The 24,056-nt window shown below is 42.9% G+C and overlaps 1 protein-coding gene across 2 annotated transcripts in view; it reads left to right on the forward strand.

Annotated features, from left to right (window-relative positions):
* The window catches only part of SLC7A1 (solute carrier family 7 member 1), a 393,527-nt gene that overhangs the window by 316,712 nt on the left and 52,759 nt on the right, over nucleotides 1-24,056 (forward strand). The gene's annotated exons all lie outside the window — the stretch shown is intronic.

The following is a 24,056-nucleotide window of genomic DNA, read 5'->3' on the forward strand; positions in this document are numbered from 1 at the left end:
GGAGTGTTGAAAGACTTCTTCGAAGAAAAACAACTTGTGAGTCACGGGACCGAGTGACTCCTCCTTTTGTCTCCATTGCGCATGGGCGTCGACTCCATCTTCGATTGTTTTTTTTCCGCCATCGGGTTCGGACGTGTTCCTGTCGCTCCGAGTTTCGGAACGGAAAATTAGCTAATTTCGGAAGATTTTCGTCGGTATTGTTGCGTTCGGGATCGGCGTACTTAGATTCCACACCGCATCGAAGATCGAAGAGCTCCGGTGCCCTTCGGGGTAGTTTTTCGATCCTCCGTCGGGGCCTGGTCGGCCCGACCGCGTGCTGAAGAACGCCGATGGAACGGACCCCGTTCCGTTTCTGCCCCAAATGCCACAATAAATACCCCTACACAGACCAACACTTGGTCTGCAACCTGTGCCTGTCACCTGAGCACAGCGAAGACACCTGCGAGGCCTGTCGTGCGTTCCGGTCCCGAAAAACACTCCGAGACCGTCGAGCCAGAAGACTTCAGATGGCGTCCGTACCGACAGCCCAACGGGAGTTCGAGGAACAGGAAGAGGAAGGTACCTTCTCGATCCAAGACTCCGACTCCGAAGGATTCGACGATACACAAACCGTGAGTAAGACGTCGAAATCCACTCAGAGGAACATTTACAAGGCCCAGGGGACGCCACTGCCACCAGGCCATGGCTCGACCCATAAATTCGGTGACCGACCGTCGGCACCGAAAAAGGCCCAAACAGTGCCGAGATCGTCCGACTCCGGTCGAGACACCGGCACGCAGCCTTCTCGGGACCGAGAAAGTGCTGGAGACAAGCCTCGACACCGAGATGCCGGTGTGGACACGGCTCGACGCCGAGACAGCGGCACCGAAACAGATCGACGCCGAGAGGTTTCGGCCCCGAAAAGGAAAAAAGTCACCTCGGAGCCGAAAAAACACGCAGACAAAGTTTCGATGCCGAAACAAACTGCAAGCGACCCAGCTTCAGGCTCTTATACAGAAGAGCACTCGCTAACCTCCCAAATGCAGAAGCATAGGTTTGAGGAAGAGCTACAAGCAACTGATGTGGACCATACGCAAAAGCGTATCTTCATTCAGCAGGGGACAGGAAAAATAAGCGCCCTTCCCCCCATTAGGAGAAAGAGAAGGTTGGAGTTCCAGACGGAACAAACACCACAACCAAAAGTGGTGAAAAGAGTTACACCACCACCCTCTCCTCCGCCCGTGATTAACGTTTCACCAGCACAAACTCCATCACACTCCCCAGCTCACACCACCATCAGCCAGGGTGACCAAGATCAGGACGCATGGGACCTATACGACGCCCCAGTGTCAGATAACAGTCCGGAGGCATACCCTACAAAGCCATCTCCACCAGAAGACAGCACCGCGTACTCTCAAGTGGTGGCTAGAGCAGCACAATTTCACCACGTAAGCCTCCACTCAGAACAGGTCGAGGATGATTTCTTATTCAACACACTCTCCTCCACCCACAGCTCATACCAAAGCCTGCCTATGCTCCCTGGTATGCTCCGGCACGCAAAAGAAATCTTTAAGGAGCCGGTCAAAAGTAGGGCAATCACACCAAGGGTGGAAAAAAAGTATAAGCCGCCTCCTACGGACCCGGTTTTCATCACTACACAGCTGCCACCAGACTCTGTCGTTGTAGGAGCAGCTAGGAAAAGGGCCAACTCTCACACATCTGGAGATGCACCACCCCCAGATAAAGAAAGCCGCAAGTTCGATGCAGCTGGTAAAAGAGTCGCAGCACAAGCTGCAAACCAGTGGCGCATCGCGAACTCCCAGGCGCTACTTGCGCGCTATGACCGAGCCCACTGGGACGAGATGCAACATCTCATTGAACATCTTCCCAAGGACTTACAAAATAGGGCAAAACAAGTGGTTGAGGAGGGACAGACCATCTCCAACAACCAGATACGCTCCTCCATGGACGCTGCAGATACAGCTGCACGGACAATTAATACATCTGTAACTATCAGAAGGCATGCATGGCTCCGAACGTCTGGATTTAAACCAGAGATTCAACAAGCAGTTCTCAATATGCCTTTTAATGAAAAAGAACTGTTCGGTCCAGAAGTGGACACAGCGATTGAGAAACTCAAAAAAGATACGGACACTGCCAAAGCCATGGGCGCACTCTACTCCCCGCAGAGCAGAGGGAATTACAGCACATTCCGTAAAACGCCCTTTCGAGGGGGGTTTCGGGGTCAGAGCACACAAGCCAGCACCTCACAAGCCACACCGTCCAGTTACCAGGGACAGTATAGAGGAGGTTTTCGGGGACAATATAGAGGAGGGCAATTCCCTAGAAATAGAGGAAGATTTCAAAGCCCCAAAACCCCTACTACTAAACAGTGACTCACATGTCACTCACCCCCTCCACACAACACCAGTGGGGGGAAGAATAGGTCATTATTACAAAGCATGGGAGAAAATCACTACAGACACTTGGGTTCTAGCAATTATCCAACATGGTTATTGCATAGAATTTCTACAATTCCCTCCAAACATACCACCAAAAGCACAAAATTTAACAACACACCATTCCAATCTCCTGGAGATAGAAGTGCAGGCACTATTGCAAAAGAATGCAATCGAATTAGTGCCAAACACACAAATAAACACAGGAGTTTACTCACTGTACTTTCTGATACCAAAGAAGGACAAAACACTGAGACCAATCCTAGACCTCAGAGTAGTGAACACTTTCATCAAATCAGACCACTTCCACATGGTCACACTACAAGAAGTATTGCCATTGCTAAAACTACACGACTACATGGCAACTTTAGACCTCAAGGATGCTTATTTCCATATACCAATACACCCATCGCACAGGAAATACCTAAGGTTTGTATTCAAAGGAATACATTACCAATTCAAGGTACTGCCTTTCGGATTAACAACCGCACCAAGAGTCTTTACCAAATGTCTAGCGGTAGTCGCTGCACACATAAGAAGGCAGCAAATACATGTGTTCCCATATTTGGACGACTGGCTAATCAAGGCCCATTCGTTCATACAGTGCTCAAATCACACAAATCAGATCATACAAACCCTCTTCAAACTCGGGTTCACCGTCAACTTTACAAAATCCAACATTCTGCCGCGCAAGGTACAACAATACCTAGGAGCCATAATAGACACATCAAAGGGAGTAGCCACTCCAAGTCCACAAAGAATTCTAAATTTCAACACCATCATACAACACATGTATCCAACACAAAAGATACAGGCAAAGATGGTATTACAACTCCTAGGCATGATGTCTTCATGCATAGCCATTGTCCCAAACGCAAGACTGCACATGAGGCCCTTACAACAATGCCTAGCATCACAGTGGTCTCAAGCACAGGGTCACCTTCTAGATCTGGTGTTAATAGACCGCCAAACTTACCTCTCGCTTCTGTGGAGGAACAACATAAATTTAAACAAGGGGCGGCCTTTCCAAGACCCAGTGCCACAATACGTAATAACAACAGATGCTTCCATGACAGGGTGGGGAGCACACCTCGATCAACACAGCATACAAGGACAATGGAACGTACATCAAACAAAACTGCATATCAATCACCTAGAACTTCTAGCAGTTTTTCAAGCACTAAAAGCCTTCCAACCAATAATAGTTCACAAATACATTCTCGTCAAAACAGACAACATGACAACAATGTATTATCTAAACAAGCAGGGGGGGACGCACTCCACGCAGTTAAGCCTGCTAGCACAAAAAATTTGGCATTGGGCAATTCACAACCAAATTCGCCTAATAGCACAGTTTATACCAGGGATCCAAAATCAACTCGCAGACAATCTCTCTCGAGATAATCAACAAGTCCACGAATGGGAAATTCACCCCCAAATTCTGAACACTTATTTCAAACTCTGGGGAACACCTCAGATAGACTTGTTTGCGACAAGGGAGAACGCAAAATGCCAAAACTTCGCATCCAGATACCCACACAAACAATCCCAAGGCAATGCCCTATGGATGAACTGGTCAGGGATATTTGCTTACGCTTTTCCTCCTCTCCCTCTCCTTCCTTACCTGGTAAACAAACTCAGTCAAAGCAAACTCAAACTCATATTGATAGCACCAACTTGGGCAAGGCAACCCTGGTACACAACGCTGCTAGACCTATCAGTGGTACCCTGCATCAAATTGCCCAACAGGCCAGATCTGTTGACACAGCACAACCAAAAGATCAGACACCCAGATCCAGCATCGCTGAATCTAGCAATCTGGCTCCTGAAATCCTAGAATTCGGGCACTTACAACTTACCCAAGAATGTATGGAAGTCATAAAACAAGCCAGAAGGCCATCCACCAGGCACTGTTATGCAAGTAAATGGAAGAGGTTTGTTTGCTACTGCCATATTAATCAAATACAACCATTACACACAACTCCAGAACATGTAGTGGGTTACTTGCTTCACTTACAAAAATCTAACCTAGCTTTCTCTTCCATTAAAATACACCTTGCAGCAATATCTGCATACCTGCAGACTACCTATTCAACTTCCCTATATAAGATACCAGTCATTAAAGCATTCATGGAGGGCCTTAGGAGAATTATACCACCAAGAACACTACCTGTTCCTTCATGGAACCTAAATGTTGTCCTAACTAGACTTATGGGTCCACCTTTTGAACCCATGCACTCCTGCGACATACAGTTCCTAACCTGGAAGGTGGCATTTCTCATCGCCATTACTTCCCTAAGAAGAGTAAGCGAGATTCAGGCGTTTACAATACAGGAACCTTTTATACAACTACACAAAAATAAAGTCGTCCTAAGGACCAATCCTAAATTTTTGCCAAAGGTTATTTCACCGTTCCATCTAAATCAAACAGTGGAACTTCCAGTGTTCTTTCCACAGCCAGATACCGTAGCTGAAAGGGCACTACATACATTAGATGTCAAAAGAGCATTGATGTATTACATTGACAGAACAAAAAACATCAGAAAGACTAAACAACTCTTTATTGCATTTCAAAAACCTCATGCAGGAAACCCAATTTCAAAACAAGGTATAGCCAGATGGATAGTTAAATGCATCCAAATCTGCTACCTTAAAGCTAAACGACAGCTGCCCATTACACCAAGGGCACACTCAACCAGAAAGAAAGGTGCTACCATGGCCTTTCTAGGAAACATCCCAATGCAAGAAATATGTAAGGCAGCCACATGGTCTACGCCTCACACATTCACCAAGCACTACTGTGTAGACGTGTTATCCGCACAACAAGCCACAGTAGGTCAAGCTGTATTAAGAACATTATTTCAGACTACTTCCACTCCTACAGGCTGATCCACCGCTTTTGGGGAAATAACTGCTTACTAGTCTATGCAGAACATGCGTATCTACAGCGACAGATGCCATCGAACTGAAAATGTCACTTACCCAGTGTACATCTGTTCGTGGCATCAGTCGCAGTAGATTCGCATGTGCCCACCCGCCTCCCCGGGAGCCTGTAGCAGTTTGGAAGTTACCTTCAATTATTTATATATGTGTCATCTCAACCTTAAATAGGTGCATACTTAGTCACTCCATTGCATGGGCACTATTACTACAATTCAACTCCTACCTCACCCTCTGCGGGGAAAAACAATCGAAGATGGAGTCGACGCCCATGCGCAATGGAGACAAAAGGAGGAGTCACTCGGTCCCGTGACTCGAAAGACTTCTTCGAAGAAAAACAACTTGTAACACTCCGGCCCAACACCAGATGGCGAGCTATTGCAGAACATGCGAATCTACTGCGACTGATGCCACGAACAGATGTACACTGGGTAAGTGACATTTTCAATTCTACGTTGATGTGCCTCATTCAGTCCGTAAAATTGAGGTAGTGTGTGTATTCCCATGCACTTCACAAGCAATGTACATTGCTGACTACAGATCTCCTCAGGAGTTGTGCATCTCATACTTAAGTGGATAAGAGAGGAGGGCAGTAATTTATATAATGAGACTGCCTCGAAGGTCTCTAATAGCACAATTAAATTAATTAAATACACAGAGTACTTCATATTGTGTCCAGAATTTCTATGCACCGATGAAGATTGCTTTTGTTCAAATATAGTGCACAATGCTGCAAGTTAAAGTACAGTATTTGACACACAATACACATTGGGTTATCACTATAGTAGTAAAGAGCACAGGGGTGGTTTATAGAACTTCATTGTGACCTGCTCATTTTAATTACAAGCTTATGTGGTTGTGTACTGGTAGTAGTTTCAGTAAGAGTGGTGGAGTAAATAATGTATCACTATGTAAGGTTTTTAGTACAAAATAAGCATCTGTTGAAAATATGTAGTGGAAGGAGTACTTTAGATATGTCTGTAACTGGAAATAGAAAGTACACGTTTGATTGACCTTTTAAATTGTCTGTTTCCTTTATATGCCATTTGCCTAGAGCTCAATATTAAATATACTTAGGGATAAATTGTTTTCAATCATATAGTATAAAATTCTATGTTTTCATTTTGCTTTGTCAGCCATAGTCACTGTCCCCATCTTGTGGGGAGGCTCGCTATCCCTCTAAGCCTTCACCACCATCGGATAGTACAGGCTACACTCAAGTGATAGCTAGGGCGGCAACATATCACAATGTCACCATGCATACAGAGCCATTAGAGGATGATTTCTTATTTTATAACCTCCTCCACACATGCAACATATCAGTCGCTTCCTATGCTCCCCGGCATGCTAAAACATGCTGACCAGATATTTAAAGAGCCAGTAAAGGCCAGGATAATTACTCCTAGAGTGGAGAAAAAATATAAGCCAGCTCCTTTCGGTCCTGTCTATATTACCCAACAACTACCTCCAGACTCCGTAGTAGTTGTAAGTTCAGTCATCAGGTGATGCACTCCCACCAGGAAATGTTATTCCCTGGACAGGCGATATGACTTGCAATAAGATGTGTAGGACCATGGTTGATCAATTTCTTTTGTACTAATGTGAATGCTGCTTTTTGTGTTCTACATCTGCACCTGCCTGCAATTCCTGCTGCGCTCCATCTTGATAGCATTTCTTCCATTGGTTGCTCATTCTTTAACCAGGTCCTTCAAAAACTCATCATCTGTTGAGAATACCCTGCATAAAAAAGAGGTGATGAATTATTTGCAAAGATCTTTCCTCTCGCTCATCTGGTACTGGGTGTTTGCTACTGACACCATTTTTATCTCAACTGGTCACTCATGTTCCAATTCTAGAAAGCCATAAATGCAACATGTGGTTTGATCACAGCTGTTGAAAACCTATGCCGAAGGTTAAAGGAACTTTCTAGTTGGGTGACAATTTCAGTGACAACGTAATGTTTTAAACCCCAAAAAACTAAATTTCCCCAGTTACTGCTACTAACTATAGGTCGTTCCCTAGAGTAACTACAACCTGCGCCCCTACCATGCAGTTTATGATCAATTATGTCATTTAGATCTTGCAGTGATCTCATCACTGGTGTTATAGAACATGTAAAAAGAGATGTAATATGTGTGGTAATTAGTGTATGGCGAAGGCGCCGGTTAGTTACTAGAGGTAATGTGGCTAGTCAATATCAGTGGTTTTTAGAGTTTAACACGTTAGTCACTGAAACCTGCATCTCACTATAACATGCTTCAACTTTTGTTTTTTTTCAGTGCATTTCTAAGGATTTTTTAATGTAAAATAAGATGTAGTTAGGAATAGTAATTATAACAAATTTCTGTGGTTTTGTGTGGGTAAAAGGTGAACCTAACTATGTCTCTGTAACCTTTGTGTTTTTCAGTCTGTATATATTATCTACTGGCTGTCACCAGTTGGTAGTTATAGTTTTCATAGGAAGTGTTTTTTGTTTTGGCAATAACTTTGGTGGCGCTTGATGAATCTTTATGAAACTTTCATTACTTGTACTTCAGAGGGTTCAGCTTCTGTACTGAAAGTTTCGGGTGATCTGTCAAGCGGGGGGGCCAGAGGAAAAGGGGATGGGTTCTAAAACTCATTTTCCCCATAGGGATTATGAACACGACTGCATCCCCGAACCACTGGACGGAATTTCACCAACTTTTGCATAAAGCTAGCTCTCAGTCCAGAAAGCGTGCTTTAGGTGTAAATCCGTTCAGTAGTTTTGGAGTAATTAGAGATTTAAAAATATAGACATTTAGGGGGCGTGGATCCTCTGCGGATCCAACTGGCCCTGTGCTGATTAGCTACAAACACTTCAACAAGGAAGTTTTGGTAGCCTTCTTCAGACTTGGCTTAAGTCAAGCCTGACAAAAAAGGTAAAGAAAGGGGCCAGTGTAGGGTCACCCTGAGCCCCTCCATTTAGTGAAGGATGGGGTCCCCGGGGTCAAAATCAGCCGGGGGCAAGGGGGCGGTGCCGCTCCCCTCCGTAATAAAAATTTAGATATTTTAAGACTGGGGGATGGGGTCCCAGGGGCCAGTATTACCCCGGGTGGGGCAGACCGCGTGGTCCCCCCTCCCCTGTGGTTCTCCTTTAAAATTGCTAACAGCTTGCAAATGTGCGAATCACCTGGAAGCTCCGGTTGCTTGGCCCCACACCATTTACCTTACTAGAATGTCTCCACCTCTAAGCCCTCCCTTCCCCCCCACACCCCTGTTTTTGCCAGGATGGTGGACAGATTCCCAAAGGGCCCTGACTGTGGCTTTCCTGCCGATTTTGATGGTGCTTTCTTAATGCCGTGGAATATGAGGACATCGCCACAAAACAAAGAAGCACATACTTCATATAGAGAAGGGGATGGACCCTGGTTTGGTGGAGGCTTGCGTCTTTGTAGTCTTGTTGGCCTCTCTATAGGAGGATTCATCTTATCACAGAATTCTGGAGAAAGGTGCACTAGGAATAATCACATTGCCACAGCTGTAGTGTAGAATACATACTGGAAAATTACATAAGGAGGCGGAATGAACCCCACTTGGGAAGGTATTTCATGCAAAGCTGTAGACTTTTGTTTGATAAAAGGGCAGGTGAGGTTTCTTTGTGGCAGTCACTCACACAAATGACACACCCACACACACATACACCCACTCGGAGACCTCCTTACGCACACACTCATAGACCCACTCATCCTCACACATACACTGACACTCACACGCCCACTCACTCACACCCAGACACCCTCTTACACCTGCTCTCACACCCAGACCCTCTCACATCCACTCACATCCACGCAGACACTCTCACGCCCACCCTCACACCTAGAGAGACCCTTTCACATCCATTCTCACACCCAGGGAGACAGGCCCTGCAGCCAATTCCCACAGCAAATGGCCAAAGGCCGTGCACAGCCTGGGATTGGGTGATTGGAGGGTTTGGCGCTGCGGTGGATGGATTAACATATAGTGATGAAAATTACTTTACGTTAAAAATAACATAGAAATTCACCAGAAAAAAACAAAGGTTACAGGGACGTTATAGTTAGGAAATAGAATTAAAAAATATATAGAATTTCACTTAAGAAGCCAAAGGTTACAGGGACGTTAGTTAGGTTCTGACTTTACTCACACACAACCAGAGAAATCCAGCAGTTATATTTAGTTATTTCAAGTAATTATAACTCTCTGCCTAAGGTAACTATAACTCACACCCTCGCTAGGCACTGCTAATTATCCCAGATGTTGCAGGTCTCATGACAACTTTTATAACTTGAATGAAAACAGTAGAAGCCAAATTATTGAATTTAAAAACTGCATGGCGGGGGAGCATGTTCTACTTACCTTAGGTTGCGAATTGTAATTACTTGAAATAACTAACTGCTGAATTTTTCTGTTTTTTTGCGAGTAAATTCAGAACCTAACTATATATAACGTCCCTGTAACCTTTGATATTTTATTTTTGTTTTTTTGTCCCCGTGAATATATCTTGTAGTTAGGTTCAGTTCAACTGTTACAATGTATTTAAAGGAACTTTAACTCGTCTCCTAAGGCAACTGTAAATCGCATCCCTGTCATGCCAAGTGTTCTCATCAATACTTTTATTGCAAATGTTGCAGTGATGATATCAATGAGGCCATAGAAGATATCATCAATAATGTAATTCGGGGGGGTGGGGTTAATTAGCTGTTCATGGCTAGGGCATGAGTTATAGTTACCTTGGGGCACGAGTTATAAGTACTTTAAATATCTCACACTATAACAGCTGAATTTCTATGGTTTTGTGCGTCTAAATTCTGAACCGAACTATAACGTCCTTGTATCCTTGGTTTTCTTGTGAATTTTTAATGTTTTTTAAATGATACTTCCCAACTGTAATGTAATGAAATTAGGCAAATTTCTCCCGAGGGGACCCCTTTGTCTTAAAGGGGTCAGGATACCTCTATTCTGACCCCTTATGTCACTTTTCAATTTTATTTTTCACTCCCACTTCTGCCCACTGCACCAAGTCAATAAACAAAATGGTGGTCGCAACTTCTCTCAGGTTGCAGCCTGGTAATTAGGACATTTCTTTGGCAAGTGGATCTGCGGATCCATTGCAGGGGATTCCTAGATTACTTATTTCTCTTTCCTTTAATAACTCTGAAACTAATGAACAGATTTGCACCAAATAACAAGCATTTGCAATGCAATAGGTCCCGCATTTGCTTGAATTAGAGCTTTTGGCGTTGTAAATGCATAACTGGACTTTTCGAGCCACATAAATTGGTGAACGCTGCTGCATAATTTGGCCCTTTGTCACATAATTCCTGCATATAACTAAAGGACTTCCGTTTATCTTCTTCATCTAGCTGCAGCAAAAACATATTGTGTAGTGGGTTTTGGTCAAAAATGTTTTGTAAAATGAATGCCCTTCAAAGCATTATGGGGAAAGTTGAGTGCAGTGAATATTGTAGTATATTGACTATACTGCTCAGAATAGCCCCTGCAGGACACCATAATAAAAATAGCATTTGTAAGAAACATGGTTATGTAATCATATAGTCAGTCCCTACAGGGCATAACGACATGAAAACAGAATGGCAGAAAGTAATGCAGTGTGACTGTGTGTGTGTGTGTGTGTGTGTGTGTGTGTATATAATTGTAGCTGCAGATACCCATGCAATGCATACGTCTGCCATCTAGTGCTGGGCTTGGAGTGTTACAAGTTGTTTTTCTTCAAAGAAGTGTTTTCGAGTGACTCCTCCTCTTCGGCTACATTGTCCATGGGCAGTGACTCCATGTAAGATTGTTTTCTTTCCGCCTCAATACCCACGAGGTGGTTTCAAAAGCACTTATGGAGGCCAGTACCCCAGAGGCAGGGGAAAAAAAATCAAACACCAAAACAAGCCTTACAACAAAGTAAACAGTGACTTGTGCCATTCCTTTCCAATTCACACCTCCCCTGTGGGGGGAAAACTGCAAATGTTCCACAGCAATTGGCTAAACATTACCACAGACAGCTGGGTATTATCAATTATCCGCAATGTCTATTGCCTAGAATTGATACAGACTCCACCAAAACCACACAGGCTATCCACTGACCAAATCACTCTGTTGCAGGAAGAAGTCAAATCTCTATTAATCAAACAAGCAATAGAAGCTGTGCCATAAAATCAAATAGGGACGGGAGTTACTCACTGTATTTCCTCATTCCCAAAAAGGATGGAACCTTAAGGCCAATATTGGATCTCAGAACCCTCAATCTTTACATCCTGTCAGAGCACTTTCATATGGTATTACTACAGGATGTTATCCCACTACTTCAGCAACACGATTTTATGGCAACATTAGACCTCAAAGATGCGTATTTTCACATACCCATCCATCCTGCGCACAGAAAATATCTCGGGTTTGTCATTCAAGGAAAGCATTATCAGTTCAAAGTGTTACCCTTTGGAATAACAACAGCTCCAAGGTTATTCACAAAATGCCTGTCGGTAGTCGCAGCCTACCTAAGAAGACAACACATTCATGTCTTTCCATATCTAGACGATTGGCTAATGAAATCAAACAATCTTACACAGTGTCAAAACCATGCGCATTGTGTAACACAAACCCTGCACATGCTAGGGTTCTCCATAAACTACCAAAAGTCACAATTACAACCTGCGCAAATTCAATAGTATTTAGGGGCAATACTAAATACTCAAAAAGCGCTTTGAAGTCCAAATATGCAAAGAAGACGAGCTTTTCACAATATATTGGCACAAATACAGACAGGTCAACAGTACACTGTCAAATTGGTCATGAAAGTATTAGGCATGATGGCATTGTGTATTGCAATTGTTCCACATGCTAGACTAAACATGCTGCCCTTGCGACAGTGCCTTGCACAACAATGGTCACAAGCACAGGGTCAACTTCAAGATCTAGTGTTGATAGACCGCCAAACATACATGTCCCTTCAGTGGTGGAGTTCCACAAATCTAAACAAAGGGCAGCCATTTGAAGACCCTGTGCCTCACACCATACTTACAACAGAAGCATCAATGATTGGCTGGGGAGCTCACCTCAACAATCACAACATTCAAGGACAATGGGATGCCCAGCACAAACAGCTACATAGAAATTGCTTAGAGCGGTTAGCTATCTTCCTTGCACTCAAAGCTTTTCAGCCTCTTCTTATTCACAAAAATGTCTTGATCAAAACAGACAACATGACCACCATGTATTATCTAAACAAACAAGGAGGGACACATTCGTCCCAACTCTCCCTCCTAACTCAAATAATTTGGAAATGGGCAATACACAACCAAATTCACATGGTAGCACAGTACATTCCAGGGATACACAACCAATTAGCAGATGTTCTCAGCAGAAATCATCAACAGACACACAAGTGGGAGATTCACCCTCAAGTACTTAAATACTTTCATCAATGGGGAAAACCAGACATAGATCTGTATGCCACCAGCGAAAATGCAAAATGCCCAAACTTTGCATCCAGAAACCCACATCCCCTATCCAAGGGCAATGCTCTATGGATCAATTGGTCAGGGATATTTGCTTACGTTTTTCCCCCTCTCCCACTCATTCCATTTCTAGCCAACAAACTGCGTCAAAACACGCTCAATCTGATACTTATAGCACCAACGTGGGCACGTCGGCTGTGGTACACACTACTAGACCTGTCAGTAGTACCAAACTTCCAAACAGACCAGATCTGTTGACACAAAACAAAGGGTAGATCAGACACCCAAATCCCAACACACTCAATCTAGCGATTTGGCTTCTGAGGTCATAGAATTTGGGTATTTACAACTACCAACTGAATGTATGGAAGTAATTAAGCAAGCAAGAAATCCCACTACCAGACAGTGCTGTGGCTAAAAATAGAAAATATTTGTATATTACTGTCAATCTAAACAAATTGCCCTTCTTTCAGCATCAATACAAGATATTGTATGCTATTTACTTCATTTAAAAAATCTAATTTAGCATTCTCTTCCATAAAAATACATCTCACTGCAATTTCTGCATATTTGCAAAATATACAGCACAGCTCTTTATTTAGAGTTCCTGTAATCAAAGCCTTCATGGAAGGTTTAAAACGCATCATCCCACCCAGAACACCTCCAGTTCCTTTGTGGAATCTAAACATAGTGCTTACGCAACTTATGGTTCCACCATTTGAACCTATGCACTCATGTCAAATGCGTTTCTTAACATGGAAGGTTGCCTTCCTAGTTGCCATTGCATCATTGCAAAGAGTTAGTGAAATTCAAACTTTTACTATTGAAGAACCGTTCATACAAGTACATAAACAAAGTACTACAAACTAACCCTAAATTCCTTCCTAAAGTAGTATCACCTTTTCATATCAAACAGTGGAACTACCAGTCTTCTTCCTACAGCCATATTTATGTGGCAGAAAGAGCTCTACATACATTAGACATTAAAAGAGCTCTAATGTACTACATAGATAGAACAAAACCATTCAGGAAAACTAAACAGCTATTTCTAGCTTTTCACAAACCTCATACTGGTAATAACCCCATTTCAAAACAAGGTTTAGCAAGATGGATAGTAAAATGCATCCAAACATGTTACTTTAAAGCTAAAAGACAACTTAGTTGCACCTAAAGCACATTCCACAAGGAAAAAAGTTTCTACAATGGCCTTCTTAGGAAATATACCATGGCTGAAATATGTAAAGCAGCTACTTGGTCAACACCACATACATTTACTGAACATTATTGTGTAGATGTTTTAGCAGCGCAGCAAGCCACAGTAGGTCAAGCTGTACTAAGAACATTATTTCAGACAACTTCAACTTCCGTATCTAGTAAACAAGTTGAGTCAAAACAAACTCAAACTAATACTAGTAGCACCAACTTGGGCACGCCAACCATGGTATACAACACTACTAGACCTGTCAGTAGTGCCTCATATCAAGCTACCAAACAGACCAGATCTGTTAACTCAACACAGACAACAGATCAGACACCTGAATCCAGCATCGCTCAATCTAGCAATCTGGCTCCTGAAGTCTTAGAATTTGGACATCTAGACCTTACACAAGAATGTATGGAGGTCATCAAACAGGCTAGGAAACCTACTACAAGACATTGCTACGCAAATAAATGGAAATTATTTGTGTTCGATGGCATATGTTGCTGCAGATACACATGTTGAGCACAGTCCGCTGCCTGGTGTTGGGCTCGGAGTATTACAAGTTGTTTTTCTTCGAAGAAGTCTTTTTTGGTCACGGGACCGAAGGACTCCTCCCTCTTCGGCTCCATTGCGCATGGGCGTCGACTCCATCTTAGATTGTTTTTTTCCGCTGTCGGGTTCGGACGTGTTCCTTTTCGCTCCGTGTTTCGGTTCGGAAAGTTAGTCAGAATCTCGGAAGAAAGCGTCGGTATTGTTCCGTTCGGTATCGGGATAGTTAGGTACATCGACACCGATCATCGGAAGACTTTGGGGTAGCTTCGATCCCCCATCGGGGCCTGGTCGGCCCGACCGCGTGTGACGCCGAAGCCGATGGAACGGACCCCGTTCCGTTTCTGCCCAAAATGTCACAGTAAGTATCCTTATACAGATCAGCACTTGGTCTGTAACTTGTGCTTGTCCCCCCGAGCACAAGGAGGATACCTGTGAGGCCTGTCGAGCCTTCCGGTCCAGAAAAACACTCCGGGACCGAAGAGCCAGGCGTCTACAAATGGCGTCCACGCCGACAAAACAACGTTTCGACGACGAAGAGGAAACATTCTCGGTTCCGGACTCAGAATCCGGAGACTCCGACGTCGAACAACAACAAACAGTGAGTAAGACGTCGAAAATAAAGACCATCGAAAAAACAAAAGCCCAGGGGACGCCACTGCCAACAGGCCATGGCTCGACCCATAAAACCGGCGACCCGTCGAAGGCGCCGAAAAAGGGCACGCCCATAGCGAAGACACCCGACTCCGGTCGAGGGACCGCCATGGAGCAACCTCGGAGCCGAGATAGCGGCTCCGAGAAGCAAAAACAAGATGCCGGCACCGAAAAACATCGGCACCGAGACACACTGCCGAAAGCCACAAAAATTCAGTCGGTACCGAAGCCGAAAAAAGATTCTCTCTCGGCGCCGAAAAGTTCCACACCTCCTTCCTACACAGAGGAACAAGGAATAAGTGGCCAGATGCACAGATTTGGACAAGAGCTCCAAAGTGTAGAATCAGACTACACACAAAAGAGACTGTACATCCAACAAGACACAGGGAAGATATCAACCCTTCCCCCAATAATGAGAAAAAGAAGGATCGGATTTCTCAAGGATGACGCACAACCACAAGCCAAAGTGGTTAAAAAAGTCACGCCTCCGCCCTCTCCACCACAACAGGCATCGCCGGCACAAACACACTCACCAGCGCAAACTACTATAAGTCAAGATAATCAGGATCAAGACGCTTGGGACTTATACGACACCCCAGTGCCGGACAATGATCCCGATTCATACCCCACAAAGCCGTCACCGCCAGAGGACAGTACCTCATACTCGCAACTGGTGGCTAGGGCAGCAGAATTCCACAATGTCCAACTGCATTCCGATCCTATAGAGGATGATTTTTTATTTAACACCCTCTCGGCTACACATAGCCAATATCAATGTCTCCCAATGCTACCAGGGATGTTACGGCACGCAAAACAAATTTTTGAAGAGCCCGTAAAATCAAGAGCCATCACCCCAAGGGTGGATAAGAAATATAAACCACCACCCACAGACCCAGTGTTTATTACTTCGCAGTTACCACCTGACTCCGTAGTAGTAGGGGCAGCTCGCAAAAGAGCAAATTCCCATACATCTGGCGACGCCCCACCTCCGGCAAAGAAAGCCGAAAATTTGATGCGGCAGGAAAAAGAGTCGCATCACAGGCAGCCAACCAATGGCGCATCGCAAATTCTCAAGCGCTGCTAGCCCGACATGACCGCGCACACTGGGATGAGATGCAACTTCTCATAGACCATCTTCCCCAGGAATACCAAAAAAGGGCGCAGCAAATAGTTGAAGAGGGACAAACGATCTCGAACAATCAAATCCGCTCTTCAATGGACGCAGCCGATACTGCAGCAAGAACAGTCAACACTGCTATCACCATAAGGAGACACGCATGGCTCCGCACTTCAGGGTTCAAACCTGAAATCCAGCAGGCTGTCCTTAATATGCCCTTCAACGAAAAACAACTTTTTGGCCTTGAAGTGGACACAGCCATTGAAAAACTTAAAAAGGACACAGACACGGCCAAAGCCATGGGCGCACTCTACTCCCCGCAGAGCAGAGGCTCTTTTAGAAAAACTCCATTTAGAGGGGGGTTTCGTGGCCAACCCACAGACACCACCAGCCAACAAACAAGAACCACACCCTATCGGGGTTCATTCCAAAGGGGAGGTTTCAGGGGATATAGAGGGGGTCAATTCCCAAGGAGTAGGGGAAAATTCCAAACTCCAAAAACACCTCCACCTAAACAGTGACTTTCAAGTCACACAACCCCTTCACTCAACACCATTGGGGAGAAGACTAAGCCAATTCTACCAATCTTGGCAGCAGATTACAACAGACAATTGGGTACTAGCAATAATCCAACATGGCTATTGCATAGAATTCCACAAATTCCCACCAAACATCCCTCCAAAAACACACAAAATGTCACTACAACATTTAGAACTTTTAGGACTAGAAGTTCAAGCACTACTGCAAAAGGATGCAATAGAATTAGTACCAGTACAACAAAAAAACACAGGAGTTTACTCCCTGTACTTTCTAATTCCAAAAAAAGACAAAACATTAAGACCAATATTAGATCTCAGGACACTAAATACCTACATCATATCGGACCACTTTCACATGGTCACACTACAAGACATCATTCCACTGCTCAAACAGCAAGATTACATGACCACATTAGACCTAAAAGATGCGTACTTTCATATACCGATACATCCTTCTCACAGAAAGTACCTAAGGTTCGTATTCAAAGGAATACATTACCAGTTCAAGGTGTTGCCATTCGGAATAACAACTGCACCAAGAGTATTCACAAAATGTCTAGCAGTAGTAGCAGCACATATCCGGAGACAACAAATACATGTGTTTCCTTACCTAGACGATTGGCTAATCAAGACCAACACAGTAAGAAAGTGCACAAACAACACCACATATGTCATACAAACCCTTCACAAACTGGGTTTCTCCATCAACTATACAAAGTCACACCTCGAACCGTGTCAGACACAACAATATCTAGGGGCAACCATCAACACATCAAAAGGAATTGCCACTCCAAGTCCACAAAGAGTTCAAGCATTCCACAAGGTAATAAGTGCTATGTTTCCAAACCAAAAGATACAAGCAAAATTTGTGCTAAAACTTCTAGGCATGATGTCATCATGCATAGCCATTGTCCCAAACGCAAGACTACACATGCGACCCTTACAACAGTGCCTAGCATCACAATGGTCACAAGCACAGGGTCAACTTCTAGATCTGGTGTTGGTAGACCGCCAAACATACCTCTCGCTTCTATGGTGGAACAGCAACAATTTAAACAAAGGGCGGACATTTCAGGACCCAGTGCCTCAATACGTTATAACAACAGATGCTTCCATGACAGGGTGGGGAGCACACCTCAATCACCACAGCATTCAAGGACAATGGGACGTACACCAAACAAAATTTCATATAAATTACCTAGAACTGTTAGCAGTATTTCTAGCGTTAAAAGCCTTTCAACCCATAATAACACACAAATACATTCTTGTCAAAACAGACAACATGACAACAATGTATTATTTAAACAAACCAGGAGGAACACACTCAACACAATTGTGCCTCCTAACACAAAAAATATGGCAGTGGGCGATTCACAACCACATTCGCCTAATAGCACAATTTATTCCAGGGATCCAAAACCAACTAGCAGACAACCTTTCGCGAGATCACCAACAAGTCCACGAATGGGAAATTCACCCCCAAGTTCTGAACAATTACTTTAAAATTTGGGGAACACCCCAGATAGATTTGTTCGCAACAAAAGAAAACGCAAAATGCCAAAACTTCGCATCCAGGTACCCACACCGCGAATCACAAGGCAATGCTCTATGGATGAGTTGGTCAGGGATATTTGCATACGCTTTTCCCCCTCTCCCTCTCCTTCCATATCTAGTAAACAAATTGAGTCAAAACCAACTCAAACTCATACTGATAGCACCCACATGGGCAAGACAACCTTGGTATACAACTCTACTAGACCTTTCACTAGTACCGCATGTCAAACTACCCAACAGACCAGATCTGTTAACACAACACAAACAACAGATCAGGCATCCAAACCCAGCATCATTGAATCTAGCAATTTGGCTCCTGAAATCCTAGAATTCGGACACTTAGACCTCACACAAGAATGTATGGAGGTCATAAAACAAGCTAGAAAAGCTTCCACTAGACACTGCTATGCATCTAAGTGGAAAAGATTTGTTTGCTACTGCCATACCAATCAAATCCAACCATTGCATGCCTCTACAAAGGACATAGTGGGATACTTACTACATTTGCAAAAAGCAACCCTCGCTTTTTCATCTATAAAAATACACCTCGCAGCAATATCTGCTTACCTACAAACTACTCATTCATCGTCTCTATTTAGAATACCAGTTATTAAAGCATTCATGGAAGGGCTAAAAAGAATTATACCACCAAGAACACCACCAGTTCCTTCATGGAACCTTAACATCGTCTTAACAAGACTCATGGGTCCACCTTTTGAACCCATGCATTCCTGTGAAATGCAATATTTAACGTGGAAAGTCGCATTTCTCATTGCAATCACATCCCTCAGAAGAGTAAGTGAAATACAGGCATTTACCATACAAGAACTATTTATTCAAATACACAAAAATAAAATAGTTCTAAGAACAAATCCAAAATTTCTACCAAAAGTAATCTCACCATTCCATTTAAATCAAACAGTAGAATTACCAGTGTTCTTCCCACAGCCAGATTCCGTGGCTGAAAGGGCACTACATACATTAGACATCAAAAGAGCACTAATGTACTACATTGACAGAACAAAGTTAATCAGGAAAACAAAACAACTGTTCATAGCTTTTCAAAAACCACACATAGGAAATCCAATCTCTAAACAAGGCATTGCTAGATGGATAGTCAGATGTATTCAAACATGCTATCTTAAAGCCAAGAGAGAATTGCCTATTACACCAAAGGCACACTCAACCAGAAAGAAAGGTGCTACAATGGCCTTTCTAGGAAACATTCCTATGAGCGAAATATGTAAGGCTGCAACCTGGTCTACGCCTCATACATTTACTAAACACTACTGTGTAGATGTACTAAATGCACAACAAGCTACAGTGGGCCAAGCTGTACTAAGAACATTATTCCAAACTACTTCAACTCCTACAGGCTAAACCACCGCTTTTAGGGGAGGTAACTGCTTTATAGTCTATGCTCAACATGTGTATCTGCAGCAACATATGCCATCGAACTGAAAATGTCACTTACCCAGTGTACATCTGTTCGTGGCATTAGTCGCTGCAGATTCACATGTGCCCTCCCGCCTCCCCGGGAAGCCTGTAGCCGTTTAGAAGTAAATCTTAAATCTTAAACATTTGTACATTTGTAAATAATTATTATAAACTTTTTATGTACATACGTATTCACTCCATTGCATGGGCACTATTTATAGCAAACAACTCCAGCCTCACCCTCTGCGGGGAAAACAATCTAAGATGGAGTCGACGCCCATGCGCAATGGAGCCGAAGAGGGAGGAGTCCTTCGGTCCCGTGACCAAAAAAGACTTCTTCGAAGAAAAACAACTTGTAATACTCCGAGCCCAACACCAGGCAGCGGACTGTGCTCAACATGTGAATCTGCAGCGACTAATGCCACGAACAGATGTACACTGGGTAAGTGACATTTTCATTATTACTGTCATAATAATCAAATTCAACCATTACACACGTCCACGGCAAACATTGTAAGCTACTTACTACACTTGAAAAAGTCTAAGTTAGCTTTTTCATCCATTAAAATACATCTCACAGCAATTTCTGCCTATCTGCAAACTACACATTCAACCTCATTATTTAGAATCCCAGTCATAAAAGCATTTATGGAGGGTCTAAAAAGGATCATTCCCCCAAGAACACCACCAGTTCCTTCGTGGAACCTCAATATTGTATTAACACGACTCATGGGTCCACCATTTGAACCCAGGCACTCTTGTGAGAAGCAATACTTAACATGGAAAGTAGCCTTTCTAATAGCTATCACATCTCTTAGGAGAGTAAGTGGAATACAAGCCTTTACCATACAGGAACCCTTTATACAAATACACAAACATAAAGTGGTTATACGCACAAATCCCAAATTTTTACCAAAAGTTATATCACCGTTCCACTTAAATCAAACAGTGGAACTCCCAGTATTTTTTCCACAACCAGACTCTGTAGCTGAAAGAGCATTACCTACATTAGACATAAAAAGAGCACTAATGTATTACATTGATAGAACCAAACAATTTCGCAAAACAAAACAATTGTTTGTAGCTTTTCAAAAACCTCATGCAGGGAATCCAATATCCAAACAAGGCATTGCCAGATGGATAGTTAAGTGTATTCAAACCTGTTATGTTAAAGCAAAGAGAGAACTGCCTATTACACCAAAGGCACACTCCACTAGAAAGAAAGGCGCCACCATGGCCTTTCTAGGAAATATACCAATGACAGAAATCTGTAAGGCAGCCACATGATCTACGCCTCATACATTCACTAAACATTACTGTGTGGATGTGTTAACAACACAACAAGCCACAGTAGGACAGGCAGTATTACGAACATTATTTCAAACAACTTCAACTCCTACAAGCTAGACCACCGCTTTTGGGGAGATAACTGCTTACTAGTCTATGCACAGCGTGTGTATCTGCAGCTACACATGCCATCGAACGGAAAATGTCACTTACCCAGTGTACATCTGTTTGTGGCATGAGACGCTGCAGATTCACACATGCCCTTCCACCTCCCCGGGAGCCTGTAGCCGTTATAAGTTGATAAAAATAAACTTGTACATTTGTAAATTTATAAATATATATATATATATATATATATATATATCACTTTTAGACACATTATGTACATACATACTTACTCCATTGCATGGGCACTATTACTATATACACAACTCCTACCTCACCCTCAAAGGATGAAGAAGGCGGTAACGCCGAAACGCGTTCCTGTTTTGTTAAAATAAACCTTTGTTCTTTCATTCGCGGAGTGCTGGTTGCCTTAATGAACCTTAAGGTATCGTTTGGTATGTTAGACGTGGTGGCGCGCGTCAAATCCTAGCACCATTGGCGTTCAGGCGCGGCGAGGAAAATGCCGAACTAAGTGTTGATAGATAGATAGATAGATAGATAGATAGAGATATATATATATATATATATATATATATATATATATATATATATATATATCCCCTAGAGGACGTAGTGCCTTGCCTTAGTTTCAGGCCTACTATACTAATACAGACAAGGCCCTTAAAACACAAACTACTCCCAGCTCTAAAACAAAAGTTCCAGTCAAGAGAGCTTAAAAAGACATTGAATGGTGAGAGAGGTTACTGTTTTGGGGTACCCCCCCCCCCCCCCCCCCCCAAAAAAAGAAAAAAACTAGTGTGGGGTCCCAGAGCTGACCTAGACAAAAAGGCATCATGCTGAGCATATTGATGGTGGTCCCATTGTCCTAGGACCACCACACAGTGAGTTATAAGCAAAAATGTTTTGTAAAAGGAATGCACTGCAAAGCGTTTTGGGGTCATGTTTCAGAGTGCAGCTAGTATTGTAGTATCTTGACTGTAACGTTCAGAACAGCCCCTAGAGTACGCCATAATAAAAATACCATTTGTAAGATACATGGTCATGTAACCATGTAGCTAGCCCATAGATGGCCTAACTACATGAAAACAGAATGGCAGAAAGTAATGCATGGTAACCATACATGTAGCCACTATAGGGCACAGTGTCTTACACATTTTCAATACTATCGCAGACAACGCCCTTAAAACACAAACTAATCCCTGCTGTTAAAAGCTCCAGCCATGACAGAGTTTTAAAAGACATTGAATGGTGGGAGAGATTACTGTTTTGAGGTCCCACAAAACCTGGTGCGGGGACTCAGAGATGACCTAAAAAGTGTGTCATGCTGAACAGTTTGGTGGATACAAGCTATGCCTGTGTCTATCTTTATTGCTCACGTAGTGTGCTCCATTTATTTAAGTCTTTGTTTGCAAGTAAACCTAAAAATAGTTTGTTTTTCACAAGTTAAATTCTAACCATTGTGTATTGGAACTCCCAGTGGAAGTTTAATAACAGTTCTATTGAGTATTATGAAAGCTATGATGAAAGAAGGCATAAGACTAATTTAGATGAGATTCATCTGCTCCTCCTCACCACCACCTGCAGCCAACAATGAGCCATGAAACTGTTGGCACTATCTTTAATGAAGAGATACATTGTAAAGCATTTTAGCAGGATTGAGGGCTGCATTGTCATAAAGAACAGATGAGGTAATTTGCCTCTAACAGAAACCTAATCGTAGAAAAATGGATAGCACAATCCATATAAATCAAGCATCAAGAATAGACTTGCAACCAATGAAAGTTTGAGACCTTATAGGTTTATTAAATGTTTACAGTCCAATCATAAGGAGGCAAATCAACTATAGCTAATGAAACTGCATGATGCATTATTAAAGGGAATTAGCGAAAGTCTTAATCAGACGGGACTAACATGAAGTAATGTTTCTGTGTGAAATATTCTAAGTTCTAAATAAGAGACAAACCTCCAAGAGTCCACTCTCTATTGACTTGGCAACATCAGACTTGCTCACCTCTTGATTGGAGCCTTTTTATTTTGTTTCCATAAAACTCATAGTGGAAATATCATTGTCAGCATAAAGTGGTCGGACCATTACACACTTTGACAAATCAGAATACGCAGTCAATAACAGGATCATCTATCACCATCACTTAACATCATCTAAGCACCATCCCCTTAAAGAATTTTAATATGCCTTATTTAGACCTAAAGTCATTGGATGTGTTAGTGCTAATGACATGGACCACTGTAAGCTTTTTCATAAAATTAGTATGTAATTGTTCTAACAGGAAGAGTCCTTGGCTTCTTATAAGAGAATGGAAACTTCCATCAGAGTTCTCACATTTCTTTGTGGGCTGTGTAGAATGAGGAAATAAAACAGACACACAAGTATAAGATGGCGTCATGCCTAGTTTAAGTCTAGTCTGGCCAATGTTAAGGTTATCTAACTGCAGTCTTCTCATTTTCGATGCACAACATTAATTTTATTGGGGATTCATTCTTATTAATCAGAAATATCTTTAACAAAGGTGTGAGTAGAAGTCTAGATTACAGCTTTGCATAAGTCTATTACAATGCATATTTGAAGCTATCCAAGATGTAGATACCTCTATTGTGAACTGAGCCTGTATTGGACATGGACGTTACATCCCTGCGGTGTTGCAGGGTTCTGTTGTGACAAAATGAAGCCACCAACTGAGAGTGGCCATGGTGGGGCGATGTCCTTTTTATGTCCTTTTCCAGACAGAC

The sequence above is a fragment of the Pleurodeles waltl genome, chromosome 8 (genome assembly GCF_031143425.1).
Source record: "Pleurodeles waltl isolate 20211129_DDA chromosome 8, aPleWal1.hap1.20221129, whole genome shotgun sequence".
Taxonomy (NCBI): Eukaryota; Metazoa; Chordata; class Amphibia; order Caudata; family Salamandridae; genus Pleurodeles; species Pleurodeles waltl.